Here is an 11,133-nt window from a genome sequence, read left to right as displayed (position 1 = left end):
GGGCTGGGAACATTATCAGATTATCAAGTTAAAGCAGTGACAAACATAAAATGAGGAACCACTATGGAAGAGGAGGGGTAGGGGAAGATGGGGAGGTAGGAAAGGAGATGGGGAGAGGCAGGGAAAGGAGGAAGGGAAGCAGAAAGGGAGAGGAAGAAGAAGAAGAAGAGGAGAAAGAAGAAAGAGAATAAGAAGAAGGAATCATTTCTATACATGCAGGAAAACCACTGTCAGGGTTTGGCATATTTTGTAAGTTGGTTAAAAAGATAACCTCAAACATCTTCTACCCACACTGGTAGCTTGTACCAGCATGTGGGCTCCCCATAAACAAGAAGGGTGCTTTCTGGGGAGCTTCCTGAATGGGAGGTTGGGATGGGAGCTTCTGTTTAATGACTTGGTGCCTTTGGAACATTCTCCGATCTTTGTGGAGGTTCATGGTCATCCTACCCCAGCGAGCTGCACAGAGAGCAGACAGGGCATTTAGTTCACGCTTCCACAAAAGAAAATGGAGGAGACACAGATGCATGGTTTAGTTAGGGTGACTGATGGTGGATAAGTTTTGCAGCAGGCGGCCACTCCGGGCCCTGGGCAGGTTGGTGGGCTCTGGTCAAGGAATCGGGCAGTGGATTCTGTGCAGATTCCCAGGCGAGGTGCTGGTGCCCTGCCGGTGCCCTGCAGTGTGGCCTGTTTACCCAGAAGCTCTGCCAGGCAGGGACATGGTATTTAGCTGGTATCCCTTTTTTGTTTAAATGTCCCAAATAATTTTCAAATCATTAGTCTCTAACCATCCAGAAATACTGTAGCATTTCACACCAGAATGTACATTTATAATTTTTTTTTGACAGGGTCTTACTCTGTCACCCAGGCTGGAGTGCAACGGCACGACCTTGGCTCACTGTGGTCTCCACCTCCCAGGTTCGACTGATTCTCCCACCTCAGCCTCCCAAGTAGCTGGGACTACAGGCACGTGCTACCATGCCCAGCTCTTTTTTTTTTTTTTTTAATTTTTTGGTAGAGACGAAGTTTCACCATGCTGGCCAGGCTGGTCTCACACTCCTGACCTCAACTGATCTGCCTGCCTCGGCCTCCCAAAGTGCCGGGATTACACACATGAGCCACCGTGTCCAGCCTATAATTGTTTAAAATGTAAATTACTTTGACCGTTTGAGCCCCTGCTCCCTTGGGGGTAACATTCTTTGATATGTAGCAGCCGACAGATACACTCAACCACCTCCCCAGAGCTAGAGGAAGGAATGGGGTGGGGTGGAAAAGCTCCCCCTCCTCCTTCAGGGCTAGGCCCTCTCCCTGCCCTCCCCTGCAGGTTTGTGTTCTCTCCTCCACACTGCTGCTGTCTGTGTATCACCTGGCCAGAGTCACCTGGCTGACTTCCTTCTTTCCAGATAGGCCACTGCCTTTTGATACAGGTGTCTCAATCACCTGTGTGCCTTGCTAGGGACCCCAGCTTGCCATTTTCACAGTAAAAGTTGACGTGTAGACCCAAGGGATTATGTAGAATCTTTGCACAATCAGCTTCAGAAAATAGCTCAGATTTACAGAAATGGATCAGTAAGCCAAACATCTTCTTGTAGAAGCTATTGATAGCTTTGTTTTCTCTATTTTTTACATACATAGTCATCCATTGGTATATGCTGGGGATTGGCCAGGACACCCACGTACACCCAAATCTGTATACCCTTGAGTCCCACAGTCAGCCCTTCTGTGTAATACGAAAAATCTGTGTTATATGAAAAATTGACCTTCCATATATAAGTAGGTTTCATATCCCTTGAATACTGTATTTTCAATCCTTGTTTGGTTGAAAAAAAAATCTGCATGTAAGTGTAACTTTGTAGTTCAAAGTTGTGTTATTCAAGGGTCAATGTATATGTATACACTTTTCTTCAACTAAAAGTTTCTCTTTAGTGACTAGTTTCTATTTTGTGATGTGATATCATTTTAGAACTGCTTGCTACTTCTTTGAACATTATTGAATTGATTTAAAATATTTTCTTAATTTGCTTAACTAAGAAGTTGGAATTTAAAAAATTTTATTAGGAGCGCCTTGTGTGCCTTTTCTAACATGTAGTTTGTCATGAAGCCAATTAGCTGTGTTATAGTCGAATGCTGGCAAAAGCAATGCCAAGCTGTAAAAGGAGATCAGAAGCACATTTTGTGACCCATTTCTTCGTAGGTGGCATTACTTGGTTGAAATTATACATCAGTGTTATTTTACATAGCCAAGCAGGTTGTTAGAATGGATTATCTTATTGTTTTTTATCTAGGAATTTTATCTCTTGACATAGATGGATGCAGGGATGGGAGCCGGGGTAGCCTGGGAGATGGAACCTGGCGGTCCAGGTGTTGAAGGGTCGAGATAGACCCAGGATGGCCAATGATAGGAAACCCATCTGGCTGTTTACATACGGTGCTAGGCAACCAGCAGTCACCCAGGCAACCGATGGGGCTGGGGAAGTCCAGCAAGAGGTGCCAGCGGGTCCTGATGACAGGACTGACTTGCCCTCGGAGGCAGGCCATGGAAGCAGGCACTATTCAGAGACCCAGGCAGGTGGCCGGCTTTGGGGACGTCTGTCAGCTACAGGGATGGGACGCCAGGCCTTGGGAAGAGCAAGAGCAAGACGACGTTCCAGGACCAGGGCAACTGGAGCCCGTAGATGTTGTCAAGAAGGAGGTGGGCACTGGGGAAAGAGATGCGGGAGCGAGTAGGTGGGCCAGGATGCCAGGTGCAGCAGGACTCCAAGAGCAAGCAGAACCCGGGGCAGCTGAAGGGTCCAGAACTGTGGTGCTGTGAAGTGCTTCTCAGGACTTCTTAGGTTCCTCTCGCAGGAAGGCCTACCAAGGGGTCCTAGGTGTGAAAACAGCGGACCGTGGAAGTGGGAACGGGACAGGATATTTTCAAGGTGGGAGTCCCTGGTTAGAAGTTATTGGATTGGAAACTATGGAGGATTTTTCTTGGAAGGCATTGTTATTCCACAGTCTGTGTGTGTGCCCGGGGTGTGTGTGCAAGTGAGAGTGTGTGTAAGGGCATGTGAGTGTACACAGGCCAATGTGCAGGGTTGTGAGTGTGTAGAGTTGTAACTGTGTCCGTGTGTGTACATAGTTGTGAGTGTGTGCTGGTGTGTGAGTGTGTGCAGGCATGTGAGTGTACATATACATGTGAAACACTGGCTGGGACGTCCCTCTTAAGTGGCCTGAAGATGGAGCGCTGCTACCCTAGTAATAACCTTGTGAGCGAAGTCTAAGGGCAGGCTGTGTTTATCGAGGCAGGATTGGAGTTCCACTTTCATTTTCTGAGAAGATGCCCGCCTGTGTTTAATTTCCACCTATCAGATGGGCAAACTGATAAGTGAGCTTTGACACAATAACTCCCCTCGTCCTGAACAGAGAGCGCCAAAAAAGGAAGCCAGAAGAAGGTTCAGGTTGCTTTTACCCTACTGGGGCCTCTGCCTGGGCTTTTGTAACACTAGGAGAGTGAGGGTCTCCATTCTTCAGAAAATGTGGCCTGGACTGGGGAGAGAAATAGGGTCATGGCTGTCAGAGAGACAGGGCTGAAGCAAAGTCAGAACTTTGAGTGACCTCACACTCAAGATTGTCCCTTCTGTGGCCTTGCAAGCAGTGAAGGCCGCGGAGAAGACCACAAGCACTCGCTCTCCTTCTGTTCGGATTTCTCCTGCTGGGGCCCATGCAGCAGGGGGGCAACAGCCTTCAACAGTCCGGGTGACTTTGGAACAAACAGCTGGGCCGAACGTGGAAGTCAGCGGGTCTTTCCCAATGAATGGAGCCCTCAGTGTCTCTGTTGCAGAACTGTTCTCCTTTTGTCTCGCGCTCTTTGGCTCTCTGTTATATAAACATCTGGAGGGCTGAGTATCGTTTTAGCCATAGTAAATAGCTTAAAGGAAGAATACATCTTATATTCCCCCACAAAGAGGCAAAATGGTGTGTGGGCTGCACTAACATAGGAACTGGAAAAATCTCTGTGTGGAGTGGATCTGAAGAAGAGTCGCTCTTGGTCTATGAATTGCTTTTCTCTTCCTCTTCCAAACATCTGTGAAGCAATGAAATAATATGTGTGAAGTCTCAAGATTCCTTTCTGGATCAATCAGAGCGTATTTTTTTTTTTTTTTTTTTTTACATCAGTGGCCACAAAGAAACAGGTTAAAGCATGAAATGGGAATGAAATTGCTTCCATATAATTTTTCAGACCCTATTTTTTTCCCAATGCATTAAGCAGCCTGCCAACTACCAAGTGACTCATTTCCATATTTGGAATATTTTCCATGGTGGTTATATGTTTGTGTACTTGTGGGGGTTAGGGTATCTGGGAAAAAGGTAAAAAGAAGAACAAAAGAACAATCAACACTTTTAGCTGATCAGCATTCTGTCCTTAAGGCAAAATAAGGGTTGCAATTCTTTTGAACACCTTTGGCTATCTACAGCCTCACGACTCAAAACGTGGTGCAAGGACTGGCGTCACCCACACAGCATCACCCATGACCTTATTAAAAAGGCAGAGACTGGGGCACTCCCCGCCACCACACCCAACTCTGAACCTCATTTTAACAAGACCCCCCAAGAGATTCCTGCACATTGAAGTTTGGGAAGCCCTCGTCTAAAGGCCCTTTCTGGATGGGTGGGCTCATTGCCACCGACTGACTTTGCTTAACACTCACAGGCTGGCTTGAGTCTTTACACCTTGACATTCTTCCTATGGGAAGAATATTCTGGACCATCTCTTTACTTATAACCATTCAGTATTTAATTCAATCATTTTGCACAGTTCCTTGTGTAAAAGTATGAGGAAAAATGGATGCTTTGTTAACATATCCTCACTTTGACTGCTATCAATCTGCAAGTATTTACTTATTCATTGAGACATTCATTATGTCTCAATGAATAAGACAGCTCTGCTGTCCAAGTTGGGGTGCAGCTCACTGCATCCTTGAACTTCTGAGCTCAAGTGATCCTCCTGCTTCAGCCTCCTGAGTAGCTGGGACCACAGGAGCATGCCACCATGCTGGATAATTTTTTTTTTAATTTTTAGTGGATGTAATGATAATTTTAATTATTAAATAATAAAAATAATATACATAGTTTAATATTTAGGGTCTCACGATGTTGCTGAGGCTGGTCTCAAACTTCTGAGCTCAAGTGATCCTATTGCCTCAGCCTCCTAAAGTGCTAGGATTACATGCATGAGCCATCATGCCCAGCTCACAAGTTGTTGGAGACAGAGCAATAACCAAGAAAAAGTTCTGTTTTCAGGGAATGTAAATGCCAGAAGATGGAGACAGTTGAACACGCAAGCAAGAAAGATTTAACTAGGCCTCAGATAATGCCATGAAGAAAACAAAATAAAGATTTGTGATATCCGTTGGATTCAAGAAATCAGAAACAAGACAAACTATATGTGGAAGAGTTGCAGTTGGTGACTACGGAGATTTTTCACAGCTGTCCACAGAGCTACCTGGTAGATGGATTAAGAGCAACCAGGCCCAGAGGCAAGGAATGGACTAAGAGATATCTGAATTTTCATCTTGTCTTAAGAGTTTTAAAGTTAATAGAAATCCTAGTTGAGATTTGTATTGCAAGAAGACCAAGGGAGAAAGAGACAGACAAGGAGGGAATAAAAACTCATTTCCTTGGGTTGGATCTAAATGTCCACCAACCTTCAGATGGACAAGGGATGGGTGGTGGCGGGGAGGGGAAGCCAAGATGATTTACTCACAAGAGTGGTTTCTGCATCAATGCTAGTTCTTCAAAGTGGGTTCTTCACATTCCAGACCCAGGTGGCTCCTTCTAGATGTGCATCCAGGTGGCTCCTTCCACATATGAAATGGTAGAAGAATTGTGGAGAAAGGGTGGCTGTGAAGTCAAGTGCCATATTTAAAATACGATTCTATTGAATTCCAGCTAACTGTCCTCCAGTTGGTGCAAGAATTCCTAGAAATCAGTGTTCACAGCAGTAGAAGAAGGAGAGATTTTTTTCTAGGCCACTTATAAGAAATCAATGGAAAAAATAAACATATGTCCTAACATATTTCCTACGTTAGGAAATAAGATTTTCTGCTCTGAGAATATCTGTTCTGAATGATCATTTCTGGCTTATTTTACTTTTAAACCAAAGGCTTGAATGAAAGTGAAACAAAAGCAAGTATTTATTTGAAATAAAAGCAGGAAAATGTCTACAAGAACATTTTGAATAAGAACTTTCTAAAATAAGAACAATAATCCTTACATGAAGGTGATCAATATTCCCTCCCCAAACTCTGAACTTCCTGTTGGCTGTGAGCATGGCCATCTTCAATTCTTCTTCTTTATGAGCTTGGAAAACTACTTGTTCTTCTCCTTGGCCCTTGTCACTTAGCTTCTTGGATGGAGAAAAATAAGGAAAAGGTGTCTTTTCAATTTCTGAGTAGGATAGTTTTGTTTTATTTATTATTATTATTATTTTTATTTTATTTATTTATTGTGGAGACAAGATCTCACTCTATCACCCAGGCCGGTGTGCAGTGGTGTGATCATGACTGACTGCAGCCTCAAACTCCTGAGCTCAAGCGATCCCCCTGCCTCAAACTCGAGTCTGGCTGATTTTTAATTTTTTTGTTTTGTTTTGTTTTTTGTAGAGACAGGGTCTTGCTATGTTGCCCAGACTAGTCTTGAACTCCTGGTCTCAAGCAATTGTCTTGCCTTGACCTCCCAAAATGTTGGGATTACAGGCATGAGCCACCGTGCCCAGCCAAGGCCCAGGTCATTTTAGTTCAGTGTGGCAGGGCACTGTGTTAGTCCATCCTCACATTGCTATGAAGAACTACCTGGGACTGGGTAATTTATAAAGAAAAGAGGTTTAATTGGCTCATGGTTCTGCAGACTGTACAGGAATATGACTGGGGAGGCCTCAGGAAACTTAAAATCATGGCAGAAGGTGAAGAGGAAGGAGGCAAGTCCTACACGGCCAGAGAAGGAAGAAGAAGGTGAAGGGAGAGGTGCTACACACTTTTAAACAATCAGATCTTGTGAGAACTCACTCACTATCATAAAAACAGCAAAGGGGAAATCTGCCTCCATGATCCAGTCACCTCCTACTACCTCCTCCAACATTGGGGATTACAATTTGACGTGAGATTTGAGTAGGGACACAAATCCAAACCATATCATTCTGCCTCTGGCTCCTCCCAAATCTCATGTCCTTCTCATACGGCAAAACCAGTCATGCCTTCCCAATAGTCCCCCAAGTCTTAACTCATTTTAGCATTAACTCCAAAGTCCACAGTCTAAAGTCTCATATGAGACAAGACAATTGTCTTCTGCCTATTAGTCAGCAAAATTTTTAAAAAGTTAGTTACTTCCAAGATACAATGAAGGTACAGGCATTAGGTAAATACACCCATTCCAAAGGGAGAAATCAGCCAAAACAAAGGGGCTACAGGACTCATGCAAGTCTGAAACCCATCAGGGCAGATATTAAATCTTAAAGCTCCAGAATAACCTCCTTTGACTCCATGTCTCACATCCAGGCCACAGTGATGCAAGGGGTGGGTTCCATACCCTTGGACATCTCTGCCTCTATGACTCTGCAGGGTATAGCCCCCTTGGATGGCTTCCCAGGGTGGCACTGAGGGTCTGTGGCTTTTCCAGGCACAAGGTGCAAGCTGTCAGCAGATCTACCATTCTAGAGTCTGGAGGACAATGAACCTCTTTTCACAGCTCCACTAGGCAGTTCCCCAGTGGGAACTCTATGTGGGGGCTCCAACCCTATATTTACCCTCTGCACTGCCTTAGTAGACTCCATGAGGGCTCTGCCCTTACAGCAGAATTCTGCCTGGACATCAGGCATTTTCATACATCCTCTGAAATCTAGGTGGAGGCTCCCAAACCTCAGCTCTTGCTCTCTGCATACCCACAGGCTAAACATCACATGAAAGCCACACAGCCTTATGGCTTGCACCCTCTGGAGCAGTGGCCTGAGACATATCTGGGGTCCTTTTAGCCACAGCTAGAACTGGAGCAGCTGCAGTGCAGAGAGCAGTGTCCCGAGGTTGCACAGGGCAGTGGGGCCCTGGGCCCTGCCCACAAAACTATTCTTCCCTCCTAGGTTTCTGGACCTGTGATGGGAGGGGCTGCCATGAAGGTGTCTGAAACACCTTCAAGGCATTTTCTCCGTTGTCTTGGCTGTTAACTTTTGGCTTCTCTTTACTTACATAAATTTCTTCAGCCAGTTTGAATTCTTTCCCAGAAAATGGGTTTTTCTTTTCTATCACTTGGCCAGCCTACAATTTTTTCAAACTTTTACACTCTGCTTTCCATCTATTTATTTACAATAGATGGTACAGACATTATTTTGTTTTCTCAGAGCAGAGGTTGGGCCTAGGCCACAGCTGCCCCCATAGCTCCCCTCTTGTCTAAGGATGCGAAGTTCACTTCTGGGGCACATTCACCTCCTGCTGGAAGTGCAAGCAAAGGACACTATGTAAGAAGGCAAAACTCTCCCTTACTGTCTGAAGGATTTCCAACAAGCCATATTCTGGAAAGAGCTCTGACAGTGAGCTTTCCACAAGGTCCAACTGGAGCTGAGACTTGAGGTTAGGTTCAAGTATAAGCTTCCCTTCCATCACAGCCTTGGAGCCTTCCTGGGGCAGAAGCCATTGTGTGGGATGGGGATGTTGTGGTGATTGAGATCACTTCCAGGCCACCCATGATCAGTCCCTGGATGGCAGACAGGTGTCCTGGCCCCTGGCCTTTCACCACAACTCAGATGTGGGGAACACCCTTTCCTGTAGCTTTTGTCACTGCTGCTATGCCTGCTGTCTGTGCATCAATGCCTGCCTCCTTCTCGGCATTCAGAAATTCCTCTGTGCCACAGAAAGTATGGGCAAAGGGCTGATTAGTGGCAGAGATTACCTGGATCTCTATGTTGTTGTAGGATGCTTTAATGTGTGCAATTTGGACCTCCTCAAATTTTCCTGCCCACCTCAGAGAGCTTTTTTCTTTTGGATTGGGAGGGTAAATGCTAAAGCCGGTGTGGTTGGGAACCACCATCTTCTCTTCAACATTCTGCTTGGCCTCAATGTCTTGGAGCTTCTGGGTGCCTGTGTGGATGGTCTGCACCAGCATCCTGGCCATGATCCTGTCAGCAGTAAAAGCTCCGTGAGGACCACAGCCTAAGAGTCCCGGGAGCCTGGGTGGCTCATGTGACACAGGCAGTCCTGGAGGTGGTGGTGAGCTCAAGGGGAAAATCATTGTTACGCAGTGGTCAAGGGTAAAGTCCAGGACCACAGAAGTGAAAACTCACATTTCTTACAACATGCATGACTCAAATTGACGCCCCTCTGTTTTCCTTTTAAATATAAGTTCCACACTTTTACACTATTGGTGGGACTGTAAACTAGTTCAACCATTGTGGAAGACAGTGTGGTGATTCCTCAAGGATCTAGAACTAGAAATACCATTTGATCCAGCCATCCCATTACTGGGTATATACCCAAAGAATTATAAATCATGCCGCTATAAAGACACATGCACATGTATGTTTATTACAGCACTATTCACAATAGCAAAGACTTGGAACCAACCCAAATGTCCATCAATGATAGACTGGATTAAGAAAATGTGGCACATATACACCATGGAATACTATGCAGCCATAAAAAACGGATGAGTTCACGTCCTTTGTAGGGACATGGATGAGGCTGGAAACCATCATTCTGAGCAAACTATCGCAAGGACAGCAAACCAAACACCACATGTTCTCACTTATAGGTGGGAATTAAACAGTGAGAACACTTGGACACAGGAAGGGAAACATCACACACTGGGGCCTGTTGTGGGGTGGGGGATAGGGGGCAGGGATAGCATTAGGAGATATACCTAATGTAAATGATGAGTTATTTACATTAGGTATACATGACCAACATGACACATGTATACATATGTAACAAACCTGCATGTAGTGCACATGTACTCTAGAACTTAAAGTATAAGAATAAATAACTGACTGACATTTTCTCAGCCTTCTAAGAGGTGGAATACACATGCGACTTCGAGTCCACCACCTCACTACCAGCCGCTTCCAACCCAACAATGGTTTCTACATAGAAACTCGGGGCCACCCACCCCGCTTACAGTGTGCTGAAGTGTATCTGTTTAACTGTTCACTGACACATAATGGAAATGTTAACAAATGGTGATTCTGAAATTTTCTCGTGCCTCCAACACATAGTTTATTTTCCATTCTCTGACAACCAGCCAATCCCCTAGGCATTACCACCCCACCGTAGGGAGGCAGCTGAAGCCCAAGCTGTGTTCATCTCTGGATTGAGACATCCCTGGACACGAGTGACGAGTGATGGGGCTGACCTTAGGGTAAGTCAACACTCCCTTGGGACCGAGACCTCAGACTGTCACAGTAGGAAAAGAGAGAGAATCTCCTTGGATTGGTGCAGAGCAAACATGGCTGTGGTTTTTGGCCTGTGCAGGCTGCCCAGAAGTAGCAGTGCCCTGTGCACTGGTAGGATGTGGTGCTCTTCCCCCTCTCTGCCACGGGCAGACCCAGTCCATGCTACACTGTCTCTCCTGTGCCCTCACAGCAGCCTCCCAGTCCTTCTTCCCATTCCCATTTGTCCTACTTACAATCCGCTCTTCCACCCTGAGTCAGAGTATTCTCCCAAATCCTAAACTGATCCAGCTTGCCCTTTGGATTAAAACTTTTCAGGGTTGGACGTGGTGGCTCATGCCTATAATCCCAGCAGTTTGGGAGGCCAAGGTGGGAGAACTGCTTGAGGTCAGGAGTTCAAGACCAGCCTGGCCAACATGGTGAAACTCAATCTCTACTAAAAATACAAAAATTAGCCAGGTGTGGTGGTGGGTGCCTGTAATCCCAGCTACTCAGGAGGCTGAGGCAGGAGAATTGCTTGAATCTGGGAGGCGGAAGTTGCAGTGAGCTGAGATTGTGCCACTGCACTCCAGCCTGGGCAACAGAGCAAGACTTCATCTCAAAAAACAAACAGTTGCAGTGACAGTGTGGTGTTGACCTTCTAGGGGAGGGAGGACTGGCAGAGGGAAGGGCTTGGCAATGGAAGTAATGGGATTAGTGTGGAGTACAGGTATAAGAAAGATAGG

General features: G+C 45.7%; 1 pseudogene; it reads right to left on the bottom strand.

Annotated features, from left to right (window-relative positions):
- Positions 1-8,626: 8,626 nt before the first annotated feature.
- Positions 8,627-9,255, bottom strand: LOC105530201 (annotated as a pseudogene).
- Between the last annotated feature and the right edge of the window lie 1,878 nt (positions 9,256-11,133).

Source organism: Mandrillus leucophaeus, unplaced genomic scaffold (assembly GCF_000951045.1).
Source record: "Mandrillus leucophaeus isolate KB7577 unplaced genomic scaffold, Mleu.le_1.0 Scaffold803, whole genome shotgun sequence".
Lineage (NCBI taxonomy): Eukaryota > Metazoa > Chordata > Mammalia > Primates > Cercopithecidae > Mandrillus > Mandrillus leucophaeus.
The sequence above is the reverse complement of the archived record's forward strand: the minus strand, read 5'-3'. Positions and strand labels throughout refer to the sequence as shown.